Source organism: Fundulus heteroclitus, chromosome 24 (assembly GCF_011125445.2).
Source record: "Fundulus heteroclitus isolate FHET01 chromosome 24, MU-UCD_Fhet_4.1, whole genome shotgun sequence".
Lineage (NCBI taxonomy): Eukaryota > Metazoa > Chordata > Actinopteri > Cyprinodontiformes > Fundulidae > Fundulus > Fundulus heteroclitus.
This window is the reverse complement of record NC_046384.1, coordinates 25,472,761-25,489,839: the sequence shown is the minus strand read 5'-3', so window position 1 is coordinate 25,489,839 and position 17,079 is coordinate 25,472,761. Positions and strand designations below refer to the sequence as shown.

The 17,079-nt window shown below is 45.0% G+C and overlaps 2 long non-coding RNA genes across 2 annotated transcripts in view; one reads left to right on the top strand and one right to left on the bottom strand.

The window, feature by feature from the left end:
- The first annotated feature begins 217 nt into the window (after positions 1 to 217).
- Positions 218 to 1,240, top strand: LOC118557774. The gene is made up of 3 exons (XR_004927993.1): positions 218 to 403; positions 475 to 713; positions 787 to 1,240. It is a non-coding gene; the product is annotated as an uncharacterized LOC118557774 (long non-coding RNA).
- A 9,114-nt stretch (positions 1,241 to 10,354) lies between these two features.
- The window catches only part of LOC118557772, a 12,664-nt gene continuing 5,939 nt past the window's right edge, over positions 10,355 to 17,079 (bottom strand). Inside the window, exons 2-4 of the long non-coding RNA XR_004927991.1 lie at positions 15,901 to 15,945; positions 15,332 to 15,360; positions 10,355 to 10,841 (exon numbers count right to left, since the gene is read on the bottom strand). This is a non-coding gene — a long non-coding RNA (uncharacterized LOC118557772). The remainder of the gene's footprint in view (positions 10,842 to 15,331; positions 15,361 to 15,900; positions 15,946 to 17,079) is intronic.

Below are 17,079 nucleotides of genomic sequence, written 5' to 3'. Positions count from 1 at the left end.
GCCATTAATCCAGCAGGCGTTTGGACTTCGCTTCAGGTAGATTGCAGTCTTTTTGTTCATAGTCCTGAGGCAACTTTCATACTCCGCCAGTGTCAAGTCACATTGAGAAAGTATCTGCTTTAAAGTCATAGAAGCAACTTCAGGTTCATTCAGCAGCTGCATCAGAGGTCTTAGTTTGATCTTTGCACTTTCAGTGTAATTTTTCTCATCGGGTCTGTGTCAGAACTTAGCAGACAGCGCCATGCAGTTCTCTGCTGGCGCTGTCCCCTCTGCTCTCTCCACAGGTGACTGCAGCTGACTGGTGGGCGGGGCGCACACACCTGCGGCTCGTTCTGCGAGTCAGCGCTGGAGCATAAGAGCAGCGCTCAGACAGCCGGTGGATGCCAGAGTGTTAGCATCAGTGGTATGCTTGTGTGGCCACTGTCTGTCAACGGTTATATGCTCGCATCTAATCAGTGCCTCTTGTCCTCTCAGGTTCCCCGTGCCTTGATCCAGCCGTGGCGCTTATGCACTTGTCTTGCCAGACTTCAGAGGAAAACCAGTCAGTCTGACTCGCCAGATTCCACCGGCTGTCCTCGACCACCTCGGGCGCTGCTCGGACCTCCCCTTGCTCCTACAGCTCACCGTCGCTCAGTCACCAACCTCCATCAGAGCCGAAGGCCCTAAGTTCCTCCTCCGCTCCACTTCCCCCGGTCCGGTCCCCGAGCCTTGTGGTAAGCGCCCCGCCCCTCAGTCCGTTATTTCCCTCACCCCAACCCAGCCTAAACTTCTTGTTTTTCTCCCTAGATCGTCTCACCCCGGCTCCGTTCAGCCTTGAACCCAGATACTTAAATTCTGTGATCAGCCAACTCCGCTCCTGTAAATAAAACCTTTAAACTGCTCATTGTTGTCCCAGGTGTCTCTCTGCATGTGGGCCGATACGTCCGAATACGTCCGAAACATGATAGAAGAACACTCTGGCCAACAATCTGACCCAGCAGGGGCATTTGGGACGACTTTAACAGCCCATCAGGAGCAGCTTCAGACCCTCCATATGGCCGTGCAAACAACACAGAACCAGTTGCAGGGGCTGGCAGCTCAGATCAGTCAACTTTCTGACACTTTCCGTGCTACACTACAGTCCGGCTCAGCATCCAGTGGTGCCCCTGAGCCCCAATCTGCCGATCCTCCCCGATCTGTACCTGAAAACTCAGCCCCTAGTCCAGAGAAATTCTCTGGGGATAGTGAGGATTGTGCTGGTTTTCTTTTTCAGTGTTCGCTGAAAAAGAAAACCAGTGTTCGTTTCAGTGTTCGTTCGTTTTTTTTTCAGAGTTCCGCACCCTGGCGGCTGCTGCGGGCTGGGAAGCTCGCGCTTTGAAAACCGTGTTTTTTCAAGCCTTGGACGAGCCACTCAAAGATGAGCTGGCCCGCCTCGAGGAACCTGCCTCCCTGACAACCTGACAACCGTTTAAGGACTCGAGGCAGGGGACGCGCAGAGAGGCCAGTCCTCTACCGGCCGCCTCCTCCCACACCTGACCGCGTACCCCTTCGCCCTGTTGCCGCTCCTCCTTCCCCCCCGGAGCCCATGCAGGTGGGTCGGGTACGTCTGACTCCTGAGGAGAGGCAGCAACGTTTTGATGACAAACTATGCATGTACTGCGCGTCTCCTGAGTATTTTGTTAACACCTGTCCTGCTCGGCCAAAAGGGCGGGTCCGTCGTCAGTAAAGGGGAGGCCGGCGGACCACACTGAAGTTTCGCTCCCCGCATCTCCTAGGCTCTGCTTACCCACAACGCTGTTAACGGCTAACAAGAATTTTGCTCTATCCGCCCTGGTTGACTCAGGGTGCGACCTTAATTTAATTGACCAATCTTTTGTTTTGCGAGCCGGGATTGAAACTGTTCCTTTGTCTACCCCCCTCCAGGTTTCTGCCCTGGATGGGGGCAGTCTTCCCCGGGTAACTCAGCAGACCAAGCCCCTTGAGGTTGCTATCTCCGGTAATCATAGGGAGTTTATTTCGTTTTTTGTTTTCCCAGTCAAGCACGCTCCTGTCGTCCTGCGTTTCGCTTGGTTAAATAAGCACAACCCGCATATTAATTGGGCCGATCGGCGAGTCGAGTCCTGGTCCCAGACGTGTCTGTTTCGCTGCTTGCAATCTGCTGTCCCTGCGGGGCCCCCTTCCACGCCGTCTTTCGGTGAGGGTGACTCAGTAGATTTTAGTTTTGTTCCCGAGCAATATCATGACTTGAAATTAGTCTTTAGTAAGGCCTGGGCTGAATCTTTACCACCGCACAGACCATACGATTGCGCAATCAAGCTTTTGCCGGGCGCTCCCCTGCCTTCTAGTCGCCTTTATAACATTTCCCGTGCAGAGCGACAGGCGGTGGAGAAATACATTAAAGAATCCCTAGCATCTGGCCTAATCCGTCCCTCCTCTTCTCCGCTTGGGGCTGGGTTCTTTTTTGTCGGCAAAAAGGACGGATCTCTCCGTCCCTGCATTGATTATCGAGGGCTGAACGCAATAACTGTTAAAAATAAATATCCCTTGCCACTTCTTTCCTCCGCCCTGGAACCGGTGCAGTCCGCCACAATTTTCACAAAATTGGATCTGCGCAATGCTTACCACTTGGTTCGGATCCGCCGGGGGGACGAGTGGAAAACAGCGTTTAAGACCCCACTAGGGCACTTTGAATACCTTGTGATGCCCTTCGGCCTGTGCAATGCGCCTTCAGTTTTCCAAGCCATGGTAAATGATGTCCTTCGGGATTTTCTAAACATTTTTGTCTTCGTCTATCTGGATGACATTCTGATCTATTCAAAGACTCTCGCTGAACACCAACATCATGTCCGACGAGTTCTTCAGCGCCTCCTGGAAAATCGCCTTTTCGTCAAGGCCGAAAAATGCGAGTTTCATAAGCCTTCAGTAGTTTTCCTCGGCCTCATCCTGGAGGGTGGGCGGGTCCGATCAGATCTGGAAAAGATCAAAGCTGTCATCGAATGGCCGGTGCCTGAAACACGGAAGCAGCTCCCGCGTTTCCTCGGTTTTGCCAACTTTTATCGCCGGTTCATAAGAGGTTACAGCCAGATCGCCGCCCCCCTGCACGCTCTCACATCCACCAAGGTGCCTTTCCGCTGGAGTGCCGACGCCGACTCGGCGTTTAATGACTTGAAAAACAAATTTTCTCAAGCACCTGTCCTCATTCATCCAGATCCTGCGAAGCAGTTTATTGTTGAGATCGATGCCTCTGACACCGGGGTTGGGGCCGTGCTCTCCCAGCATTCCAGCAGGGACCAAAAGATCCATCCGTGCGCCTTTTTTTCTCAGCGCTTATCCCCAACAGAGCGCAACTACGACGTGGGAGACCGGGAGCTGCTGGCCATAAAGCTCGCTCTTGAGGAATGGCGTCACTGGCTCGAGGGGTCCGAGCAGCCCGTGGTTATTTGGACAGATCACAAAAATCTCACCTATCTACAGACCGCGAGGAGGCTCAACCCAAGACAGGCCCGTTGGTCCCTATTTTTCTCCAGGTTCAACATCTCCCTCTCCTACCGCCCTGGCTCCAAGAATCAAAAGCCTGATGCCCTCTCTCGCCTGCACGCACCCCAAGACTTCGAAAAGGAGCCGGCCCTCATCTTACCTCCCACCTGCACCGTTGGAGCGATACATTGGGAGATAGAAGATTTAATCCAGCTGGCTCAACAGTCTGACCCTGACCCAGGCAACGGACCCCCTGATCGGACCTATGTTCCCCCTGCTCTTCGCCCCTGTGTATTACAATGGGCCCACACAGAGAAATTCTCTGCCCACCCTGGTGTTCGCCGCACAACCACCTTCCTTTCCCGTTACTTCTGGTGGCCATCCATGTCCAGGGATGCCCAAGAATTTGTTCTAGCTTGCCCCGCCTGCGCACAAAATAAACCCTCTAACAGACCACCCGCTGGCCTCCTCCAACCACTCCCCGTCCCGGAACGCCCATGGTCTCACATAGCGTTAGACTTCGTCACCGGCCTGCCGTCATCCCAAGGCATGTCCACCATCCTCACTATAGTGGACAGATTTTCAAAAGCCTGTCATCTGATCCCCCTTCGCAAACTTCCTTCTGCTTTCCAAACGGCCCAGCTTCTGGTTAAGCATGTCTTTTGCCTGCACGGTATACCCCAAGACATCCTGTCTGACCGTGGTCCCCAGTTTATCTCCCGGGTCTGGAGAGAGTTTGCCTCAGCTCTCGGAGCCAGGTATACGCTCTCCTCCGGGTACCACCCTCAAACCAACGGCCAGACAGAGAGGCTGAACCAGGAGCTGGAGTCCGCCCTCCGCTGTTTAACATCTTCCAACCCGGCGGACTGGAGTAAATACCTCCCCTGGGTGGAATACGCACATAATAGCCACACCTCCTCTGCCACCGGACTCTCCCCTTTTGAAGCCTCTCTTGGCTATCAGCCCCCCTTATTCCCCGCCAGTGTCCGACAAATTGCCATCTCCTCCGTGCACCAACACATTCGACGCTGCCATGAGTTTTGGAATCAGACCAAGCAGGCCCTTCTAAGAACGGTGGAGCAGAACCGCAGGTTCGCCGATCGGAGGAGGGTCCCAGCCCCTTGCTACCGCCCCGGCCAGTTCGTTTGGCTTTCCAACCAGAACACCTCCATCCAATCCTCTCACCGTAAATTGGCTCCCCGTTATTCTGGCTTGTACGAGATTCAGACCATAATCAGTCCCACGGCCGTCCGTCTGCGCCTTCCCCCACACTCCCGTGTTCACCCCACTTTCCACGTTTCCCAAATCAAACCCGTACGTTCCAGTAACCTGTGCCCTCCAGCCGAACCCCCTCCTCCCGCCCAGGACCACCAGGCGCGTTGGATCCGCAGGGTCGTGGACTCCCGTCGGCGAGGTAGAGGTTTCCAATACCTCGTCGACTGGGAGGGCCGCGGCCCTGAGGATCGGTCTTGGGTACCGGGTTCCTTTGTCTCTGATCCTGCCCTGATAGAGTCCTTTTTGGCGTCCCGTCCCTCCACTTCCTCTGAGTCGCCAGGTGGCGACCGTTGAGGGGGGGGTGGTGTCAGAACTTAGCAGACAGCGCCATGCAGTTCTCTGCTGTCCTCGACCACCTCGGGCGCTGCTCGGACCTCCCCTTGCTCCTACAGCTCACCGTCGCTCAGTCACCAACCTCCATCAGAGCCGAAGGCGCCAAGTTCCTCCTCCGCTCCACTTCCCCTGGTCCGGTCCCCGAGCCTTGTGGTAAGCGCCCCGCCCCTCAGTCCGTCATTTCCCTCACCGCAACCCAGCCTAAACTTCTTGTTTTTCTCCCTAGATCGTCTCACCCCGGCTCCGTTCAGCCTTCAATTCAATTCAATTTTATTTATATAGCGCCAAATCATGAAACATGTCATCTCAAGGCACTTTACAAAATCAAGTTCAATCATATTATACAGATTGGGTCAGATTATACAGATTGGTCAAAAATGTCCTATATAAGGAAACCAGTTGATTGCATCAAAGTCCCGACAAGCAGCATTCACTCCTGGCGAACCGTAGAGCCACAGGGAGAGTCGTCTGCATTGTACATGGCTTTGCTGCAATCCCTCATACTGAGCAAGCATGAAGCGACAGTGAGCAAGCCTTGAACCCAGATACTTAAATTCTGTGATCAGCCAACTCCGCTCCTGTAAATAAAACCTTTAAACTGCTCATTGTTGTCCCAGGTGTCTCTCTGCATGTGGGCCAAATACGTCCGAAACATGAAAGTCTGCTGATCATTGTTTTTCTGCAGGGGGGCTTTGGAAAATCACATCGACAACCAGAGTTCACACTTTTGAAACAAGACCTAGTGTGGTTCTTACAGTGCTTCAGAACTTCTGTGACTTTCTGGAACAGCTCAGGTTCGGTTTCTGGGTCAGGAAGTTGTGCTGAGATATATTTATCAACAAAATCACACACAGTTTGATCGTCAGATTCATCTAGCTGAGGGCTATTCTCAGTCCAAATCAGACAATGGATGTGAGGACTTCCTTTGTGCTGAAACTCAACTCTGTAGAAATAGTCAATCACTCTCCCCAAAGGCTCAGCATCTGACAGCAGCAAATCTCTGAACAGTGCCTCAACACGCTTGTCAAACAATCACATGCAGGTGACAGCGTTGGATCTCAGAATCTCACATTTTGTAGCCCAGTCAAGTGCTTCAGTATCAACATTTTCACCTTGTTGTCTCTTTATTGCTTTAATAACTTCAGGCCATCTGAATTCAGCAGCAGAAAAGGTACAGAAGAATGTAGGATTCCCCAGCTGTCGAATTTGGGCAAACAGATCTTTAGTGGTTTTCTCCCAGTATGCTGGAGTGCCTCTGAGTGGTTGCATGAATCTGACCGCATCTTTATTTCTCACCAGTTGCTCAACCTCTCGTTTGTCCTGTAACATGCCTGAAGTTATTCTGTGTCCATCTTTGGTCATAGTCTTTCCTTTCCTTAGCTGTATGGTCATGCTGTTGTGAGCCAAGTGTATCTCTGTCACAAACTGTGCAAAGAACAAGTAGTTTGGGTCTCTGGCAAAGCGATCGTCTACATGAAAAAGCCGTGACTTGAAATAGCCACTTGGGGTGACTTTAATCAGTCTTCTTTTGTCTAAAGTATTCTCTCCCGTAGGAAACTGTACAGGGAGTGACACTGATTCCAAATTCGGGGTCTTGAAAAAGCTGACAGGATTATTTCTTTCAGCAGGAGCAACACAAAAAATGTTATCTGAAAAACAGAGAATCTCTTCTGATATGTCAAGGGGATGAAGGCATGACTCTAAAGCAAAGCCTCCATTTGGCAGATCACCTTCTTCTCCATCATTTATTTGTTGCTGTGGTATCTCACAGTCATTGTCCTCATCATGTTCAAGCTCATTTTCATACAGAGCATTTCTCTCACAAATATCGATTTCCATCAGATCATCCTTATCGTAGTCATCCTCATCCATGCTAACATCATCATCATCATCATCATCATCATCATCATCATCATCCTCCTCCTCATCAGGAAGTGTGGGGTCACATAGCTCAGCTTCATCTCTGATAGTTATGTCCTTATACTCTGGATGAATCTGCTTCAGTTTCCTTAGTGCAGAAACTAATTTGGGTCAGGTTACTGTCTGAAAAAGTTGGTGACCTCTGTAGGACAAACGTCGATTCAGTTTCACTCTCATGACCTGAGACTGACTCCTCAGTCTGGGTAATGCATTTACAGTTTCTTGAACCTCTGATGGTACACATACAACATTTCCCCTTATCAGTCTTTGTCTGCCCTTTGGAAGAGGAATGATCTTTGCAAACGGAATACACTTAGCAATCAGATGTCTTTCCATTATGATCAGATCATACAGTTCACTGGGAATTTCTGCCAGCTCCAGGTTGTTTGCTGCAGCTAGGTTTGGCATACGTCCTTTTTTTAGATGATTATGGCAAGTGTGACAAATCCACTCTTTCCTTCTCTCATCAGGAACTGTGCATTGTTCGTTTCTGCAGCTTTCATTGCAAAAATGAACATATTTTCCTCTCACACACTGTTCAACCACATCTGGCTTCTTGTGTAATTTGACCTTGTACAGAGTTGTACTTGGTTGGGAAATGAGGCCTTATGACACACAGTGCAGACATAAGTGGGACCAGCCTTTATATTTGATCTGAAAAGTGAAATGGCTTCATTGATCAGTCTGTCCTCAGCTGTCTCATGTTGGTGAATCTGTGTTTGTCTGGTTCACTCTGACGGACTTTGTTCATCTGTCTGTATTTTCTCTTTATGTTAATTGCACATCTCATTCTTTGCCTCATCCTGAACGACACATTGTTATTGTACCTCTTTCTCATCAGTTCTTTCATCAGTTGTCTGTGTTTGAGCCTGAATTCTGTATTTGCATAGCACTGAGTAATATAACTTCGCTGTCTTCGTCGAAAGTTTTCACATTGTCTGTAGCGATTTAATATGTAACTTTTTTGTCTTAGGGCAAATCTTTCATTTTCTCTATAACAGTTCCTGATGTATGATTTTGCTTTTCTCTGAATCCTTCTTTCTCTCTATAAGAATTTCTGATGTATGATTTTTGCTTTTCTCTGAATCTTTCTTTCTCTCTATAAGAATTTCTGATGTATGATTTTTGCTTTTCTCTGAACCCTTCTTGCTCTCTGTAAGAGTTTCTGATGTGTGATCTTTTGTTTTCTCTATACATTTCACAAATGGCAATGAATTTTTGTCTCTGCTGTCATTCTTTTTTTTATTTTTCTCCTGTCCTGTTTACTGACTTTAGATAAGATTTCCTTCAACATTTGAGGACGAATGTGATGAGACATATCAGTGGATATAGAGTTTGATAACGGAGCTGAATCAGTCGGTTCATCCTGAGAAACATTCTGTGTCGAGGATAATGTTGTTCCAACTGGTTGTTGAGCGTCTACATCACCTGGTATTTCTGATGGAACGTTCTCAGGCTGGATGGCTCTCTGTGCATCTGACGCATGAACAGCTTCATCTGACAGAAGAGGTGCGTCTGAAACAGCATTTCTCTGGTTTGATGCGTTTTCACTGGAAAATGACAGGGGCTTGAGTTGAGTTCATACAAACAAGATGACTGCCTGCGTGTTAAACATTTGGTGGCACGACTTAATTCTCTGAATCATGTCTGTCAGATGGGTAAATTTCAGCATCACAGCAGTACCAAAGTTGAGCAGACTGGATGGCATTCCATTTGTTTTTCTAGCATGAGGGTCAAAATATCCGTAGTGGCCAGATCTGCATCTGAAAACAGCGATACATAACCCTGACATGATCAGTAGGTCATACTGCACATTTGATCATAAGCTGCTTAAGCCTTTTTCCAGACTGGGAAGATTGTCGCCACCTCCAAGTGATCCATACACAGACATGCGAGGCAGATCTACCTGATACCTTGACCTGCGTGCAGTCACTTCACCTGGGAGCTCATCGGTTGCCAAATGGATACTGAGAGGAAACCTTTCTCTGGTCTGTCTGTACAGGACATCACCTTTATCCAGAACACGATCCAGCTCGGGTCTAGTGATCTTTTCATTCTCATGAAGAAATGCCAGAAACACCAAACTGTTGGTCACACACTGACTGTTCCTGAACTTTCCGTATTTTAGTGAAGCCTGACTGCGTGAGGCACAGACATGCGTTACAGAAGGCTCACGTTCCACATTGACTATACGTTCATGAAAAAGGCCCTGGTGCGTTACGTCTTTCCACCACTTCAGCATAAGACACCTGCTGTTTAGTCTGCTCTACCTGTGCTTCTGAATTAGACTGCAAAGATCCCACAGCTTGGTTTGCATCAAAAAAAGCAGCAGCACTGGATAAGCAATTGTTTATCTGCTTACCATCAAAAGATTCTCCAACACATAGCATCTCTGGGATGTCCGTTCTTAACACATTCGGCATAAAGCTGCTGAGATACCAGCCTGTTGCTCTCAGAACCCATACCTTCTGCTCGTTCATTCACAGACTCTTTCTGCCGTCTGAGCTTCTGGGACTGAGAACGCTGACACTTTTTAGGCATTTTCGTAACTTTATAATGTCCAACCTTAGCTTAAACACACAAATACTATCAGATGTTACCCTTGTCTGGATTTTATCGATATCTATTAATTTCTGTTAAAGGCATACTATGCAACATTTTTCAGTTAATTAATGTGTTCCATACTGTTTTGGATGATTAAATGAGTCATTTCAGGTCGAACAAAGGTTTTCTCGGCTGCCCTGGGGGTCTGTGGGGGAAATACCGCACTTGCAAATGCAAGAGCTCACGGCCCGCACACACAGAAGTCTCGCTTTACGGCGAGAACTCCATGTGTTTTTGCCCTGCCATCCACTATATGCACGCGCGTAAGCAACAACAAAGAACCGCGTGTTAACGTCAAATAAACATGCAAGCATATTGAGTTTTATTATTATTATTTATTTATTTTTTTTATGTTGGCCAGATGCTACCGCCGCGGCTTGGCGAGGCGGTAGCTTCTCGCCAACATAAAAAAAATAATAATAATAATAAAACTGGCGAGGCGGCGGCGGGAAGCTTGATGTTCATACCTTCACTGTGTTAGTCATTGCTTGTACTGCCGTTTTTTCCACTTTTCGTTGTGTTCGCCTGTCTGCTAAGGTCAAAACAACCGCGCCTAGCTTGACGGAGAAACCAGAACAGCTGAGCATCTTTACGACAGTGCACTTTTACTTTTGCCCTCTGGGGGGAGCCTCGCGGGAAAATCAACCCCGGTTGCATAGTATACCTTTAAAGATCAGGTCAGCAGCCACAGTGAGATGACAGAAGCCTCTGGTAACTGGATTTCAATCAGGTCAAAAAGCAGACACTGTAGGCTTCCTTTCAGATTTTATTTCATCAGGAACAACAAACCTTTGGGAAATCCACAGAACAGCAGCTCAAGACCAGATGCAGCACCAACAGCGATTCTCAGATCTCGATCAATCCAAAACAATGCAGGGTAACCCATAAACCCCAATCAAGGACTTTCACTTGATAGTTTTTTTTACATGAAATAACGTCTCAAATTTGGATTCAACTGGAAACACAGAAAGATAGAAGAGAGACAGTAAACACTGGTTGGGAGAAATCAGCAAATATCAAGTTTGTAGAAAGAAAGTAAACTCTGGTCACCTGTAGACCAGGTTTCTGAATTAAGGAAAAACCAGAACACCTATGGGAATAACTGGTTTATGGAAACACATTTATTAGATTAGAAAGACAGGATAATGCACAGTAAACGGTGTTCCAGATGAGTTGGAACAGGAAAAGGAAGGTAAACACAGCTGGAAACAAAATGTCCGATAGTGGTAAGAAGAGGCTGGTCCAAAGCACACCTGGAAGACAAAGAGACATCCGTCAGACAGCTGTGATGATCAAAAATTTTCAGTGAAGCAGCTTCTGGCTCAATGTCTTTTCAATGGTCCAAATTATGAAAATGAGTTTAGCTGCTACGTTGTAGAACAAAATGGAACGAAGCTTTCACATATAATCTGTTTGCTATGTTTTCATGGAGACTTTAATAGCCATGATTCAAAGAGACTCGGAACACCCAAGATATCTGGGGGTCTGGCATGTTAACTGCTCATAATTTGTGTCTATATAGGCTGCCTTACAGTACTTCTTGATTCTGAAATCATACAAGTTGCTATATATTAGAAAGTTCATATATTAACATGACCTGAGGGGAAAAAAATAAAAATTTCGATGACAAAGTGGATTTTTAAGGCTTTTTAACACTAGGCTTTTAAAAAATGTATGCGCCGCGTGTCACGTGACCGATGACGTCGTTCCTTGACAAGCGCTGATCTGTTAACATGGCAACAAGTTACTTCCTACTTGCAAACTCGCTTTTCTCAAAACACAAATAGAAAGATAAAACATGGTTAAAAAGTGTGTGGTTTATGGTTGCTATAATACCAACAAGGATAATGTCTCCCTACACACATTTCTGAACCCGAAGAGTCCTGGAGGTAACAAAATCCTCGCTCACTGGAATCGGCAAGAAGCCGGTAGCCTCTAACCTTTGGTTTCAGACGCACAGTTGCCTCACGACTCCTGAGCGAAGTGTCTGTCCCACTCAAACCGAGATCCCTGATCACCCTGAGCCCAAGAAGCTCTCTGTGCTCAGCCTAAGCTCACTAACGCTGCAGCCCGTCTTCCCCACTCATCGCACTGTGGGAGTGAGAAACCTGGCTGTCATCGCAGCAGCCTGCTGTGAAGCAATGCCCTGCTGCCCTGCAGAACCCTGAGGCGTTTAAAGCCATGGTTGGGATAGACCAGGGGTTAAAGCAAAAATAATCAGTTTGACTGAAAAAAGTTTTCCCGTCAGCCCACATATTCCCGGGGCTGTTGACGTCATGCCACATTAGTTTCCTCACTTGCTTATTGTGCAAAATCAACTTTAACCAAATCTGGTAGTTTTAAAATATTCATTGATATTTCCTGTATCTCTCCCACCTTTCAGTTTTAGAGTCCTGGACGCATCCTGGACAGCCTCTCCATAATCTCCTTCACTTTTCACATCCACCTGGTTAACTTTCATCTCTGCAGCATCAAGTTCTTCTTTCACACTTTTGGCAAACTGGTCCACAGCCCACTCACCTTTCAACTTTACAATTACAACTCTTTCTCCCCTGTCCCCCAGAAAAAGCTCCATAAACTAGAACTAGTAAAATAGACAGCAGCTTGCATCATTACATCACACCTGTACATTAACTCCACTGTCACATTCAATATAAATCAATCCTATGAACCTGCAAGGCCAACCACAACCTTGGTTAATGCAGGACACATAACCAACACTATGATGATGTCAGATATTTTAATATGACACAGATTGCACATTACAATAATCAATCTCTGTGTTGCCCCTTATTGCATTGCAATTAATTATCACAACTCCTGAGTTTATAGAAAGGCAATATTTAACTTTATGGAAGCTTAAAACAGTTGTATTTTAGCCATGTGACTGGAGACATGTCCAGGAAGGACGAGGACCCCTCCCCCCTTTCCAGGTTTATCAAAAAAACACAACTTCTTTTAGAGATAAACATTTTTAATTAGAAAAATGTTATTAAGCTGTTGCATAAAAATAAATATTGTTAAAAGGTAATCTTGGCTGGTGTAGCTTGTCTGTCTGGCAGGTGTTTTTTGGTTGGAGTAAAAATGTGACCATAGGCTTTCTCACATGTTCCTGGTGAGACTCGCTTCTACGGTGTCGCTTCACATCGCGCTCCACTCCGTGTAAAAATAAATAACTTCATAAAAAGCTCTCTGAGAGTCGCTTTTCTCTGGTCTCACCCAGTTAGAACCCGTTCTTCAGTCCATGTTGTAGCTGCAGTTTATTTATCTTTTTGATGTAGTTTCCTAAATAATCTGTATGCATCAAAATCCTTGTCATTTTGTTTAACGAGTGTCCTGGAGCTCAGCGGCTCATCAGGTGAAGCTGCTGCATATTGACCCACAGCCGCTCTGACTGCAGCTCTGCAGGTTGAATTTATTTTTTATTTACTTTTTCCGAATCTGAACCTGTCAATGCGGAGCACTGTTTCACATTCCAAACCTTCTTCTTCTTCTTGAAAAAACAAAACAAAAAAAAAAGCGTCATCCTAACTTAGCCTGAGCTAGCGCGTTACTTTTCTTTGAGTTTTAAACAAATCATAACAGTGAATCATGAAGAGATTCCTGGTTAGTCGCTGCGTTTATCAGCTAAATTACTGGAAGCAAGGAAATAAACGCTGACAGGCGACGTGACCACAGGTGAAAGAAACTCATTAACTGGAAGAGCAGCAACAGACACACTTACCGAGGGGAGTTGTTGTCAGCTGTTCATTTACTGAAATTTCTGAGTTGATAGTTCATAAATTCAAAGAAAACCTTCAACCAGCGCCACTTTCATTCATGCATCTGTGGCCATTTTGAGATGCTCTTCTAAAAAATCAAAATGATTTTACACCGATAAACCTCAGTGACAGATCTCCGCTTCGCAAAGACCCGCCCTACTCTCTTTCTGATTGGCTAATGTCCCGGCTCTGCCATATTTTATTGGCTTAGAGGTCCACACGGACCCTTAGAGCAGTTTCTGTTTAAAACCTTGAATAAAAAGTCTAGGCACTAATTTTTGCGCTAATTTACCAAATTACGAAAATCCGTCGCAGCAACGGAGAACTTTAACCCCTGGGATAGACCCAAAGCAACCCTTTTCGTTTATTCCCCTAAAATGTTTTTCTCAGACTTACCCGAATCGTAACAGACGCTTGCGCTGTCTTTCATGTTAAAATCATCACTTTGTGAATCCACATTTGAACTTGTCATTGTGTACTAGTGATGGGTCGATGAGGCGTCATGAAACGTTTCGGCACATTGCAACTCTGTGCCGATACTGTGCCGATACTGTGTCACTGAATACTGACACCTGCTGGACCTTAAAAATCCCTACAGGCAACCTGGTTGACAGAGTTAACTGACACTGATTTGATGACCAAGCATACACAATACAATTTAAATCATTGTATGTTGCATTGTATTATTTTATATTTTCATTTGAATTAAACATATATTTGATTTTTTTTTTTTTTTGATACAGTCAATAAATAATGTGAAGGAGGATGCTTGTGGACTGGCTTTTTTATTTTTTTACAAATTATTGATCGGGCGCTGTGTTTAGTTACCTGACTGATATCATCTGTTCTGAAATCGGACATGCTGAGTATGACAAAGGGAGGAAGAACTACTCAGAGTAGCAACTTTCTACTCAGTGTAGATCAGCCGTTTTTTTTTTCTGAAACGACGCTCAGAAGTAGAACAAAGACGCACAGCGCAACCCGCCCAACCAAAAAAGCGTTGCAGAACCCATCCATCAGTGGTGCGCTCCGATCAGCACCTGGCGCTCACAGAGCGAGACTGTGGTACAACACCATCACACCAGAGTTGCAAAATAGTTAAAAATTAACCATTATTAACTGTTATTTTGTTTACAGTTCAGCTTGGATTTTATTTACTGCGCAGCATAGCTCTGCTGTGCGCGCTACTGTGCGCGAATGCACACGCGTTCAGCTTAGAGGGAACAGAAACAGTTTGGCGCGTCAGTCAGTTCGAAACAGGTGCTGTATTGGTCACGTGACCGAAACAGTTCCTGTATCGGTCACGTGACTTTTCCGTAGCAATACACACATCGACACGGGTTTCGCTCTATGAGACCGACACATGCGCCGACGCATCGGTGTTGCCGGACCCATCACTATTGTGTACTCCATTGTACTCTCTGGAGCTTAGCCTGAGCTATGTCAACGAACTATGTGATCGTACCACGTGACCCAGATTGTGGATTTTCAGCCTAGCAGTCACTGAAGGGCAATTTTTAGTGCTTAAAAAACCTTTAACAGCGCAATCACGATGTTAATGCCACATTTTTTTAAAATATGGTCACTAATGCATGTATTTCCGAGTTGGTCGATCTCAGAATCAAGAAGTACTTTAAAGTCAGCCTGGCTGCTTGTGTTGGATCAGAACCATGCAGATGCAGTTAATTGGAAACACCTTCTAATGATCCCAGAGCTTAGTGTTTGATGACACATCAGAAGAACACAAAAAGTAATTCGACTGAGTCATGTTTCTGACAGTTGGATCAGAGGATAACCATCCGAACCCTATTCTGAGGGACTTTACAAGGCCATGTTGGTAGATGTGTTTTTCCAATTTTTAATTCAGTTGACTTAGGTTGGATCAGCTGAGTCAGCAATTCTGGTAAAGACCGAAAAACACTGATTAAAACATTCAACTACCTAGACTGAATGATGGATGAACTGATCAGACATCAACTCACCAGCAAAAGAGGAGTTCTTCTCCAGTTGTCTGTGAGAAACGGAGAAAAACAGTTGTTTACTAGTTGACCCTAAAACCACCACAAAACAAGGAAAACATATATTTGAAGATTCTGTGAGACAGAAGGTCAGATGCAAACTTTGTTGGTTCCTGATTGCTTCTCTGAGGTTTAATGCCTCATGATCAGGACATTTTTAAAAAGCACAGAAACAGACAATTGAGATAAAATGCAAAACATACCTCCACTCAAAAGCTATGTTTATGTGCACAGAATTTCACAATTTGATTATTGTATTGGAACAGAAAAACAAAAATAATTGCATTGCACCGTAGATATGGGCATAGAATCAATTAATCTGATCAGAATGTGTGTTTATATGCACCTGGCTTTATTCAGAAGAGAACCTGTGTGATATGCACATTGTCAATTTAATCTGATCATCTTATTCTGATTGGCCTGTTTACGTGATGTATTTTTATTCCAATCGTCTATTTGTTGTCAGGACCTTTGTCCATGTAAATGTAGCTACTGATAGATGGATGGAGCACACTGAATACACATTTACTTACCAGCAAAGCAGAAGTTCTCTTATCTGTGGTTGGAGTTGTCTATGGCTGCAAGAGTAGAAACAGTTTGTTAGGAATTGACGCAAAAACTGTTGATGGGAAGATGAAGGCTTTGGAAGCACTGAGGCTTTCCATCAACTGCTCTACACTGTAGTCAGAGCATCAGGCTACTGGATTTACTCAACAGTCCCATCAAGGTAAAGCATCTAAATCCCATTAATTTTGACTCATGAAATCAGAGGTCTGGAGAATCAAATGTGGATCTATTTTAGCAAAATAAAAATAACTACCATTATACTCAGGTGCTGATTATCAGCCCCTCTGCCAACTGCTTCAGAATATTTCAAAGATGCCAACTAGGGCTGGACGATAATTCAATAACAATATATATCGATCGATAGATAGAAAAAAAAGGGTCGATAAAAGTTTAATATAGAGACAGTTTTCCTTCCTTCCTTTCAGCCTATCATATTAGTTGATTCTACCATAGACATAATATAAGAGTAGACTCGTCATTGGGCGGGTTCTGCCTATGCTGCGATGTGTCAGAGCGTCAGCCATCTTAAATGTGGCAAATCTGCATTTACTCAGTCACTTAAACAGTATCAGAGGGACTTTAATCTCTGAATATACTTTGTATTCGTAGTATTTTTTTGTAATATTACAAGTTTATTTTCGTATCCCTTTAGCTTCATTCTCCTGAATTTATTCTCCTAAAGAATAAAAGTATTTAAAATAATCTAACCTGGCCCTATTACTCCAGGAGTGAAATAATTCTGCAAACTGTGATTATTCTGGAAATGTTCCCCCTTAATTCTCATAATATGACGTTTTTATCATAACATTATCACTTTTGTGTTTGTTTGTTTATTTTTACTTTATTGACCTAGGACTTTTTTTTCTCATATTATTAATTTTACCTCTTTAATACTCACCCAAAAAGTCTGTTCCTAAAGGTTCACATGTGACACGGTTCTATGAAATAATGAAGACCACAATGTTTAGATTTAACAAATTGATCCTTATATTCATAACACATACACACACACACACACACATATATATATATATATATATATATATATATATATATATATATATATATATATATATATATATATATATATATATATATATATATATGGTGCAGCCTTAGTTTATAGAAGGCAGATACAAGTAGTG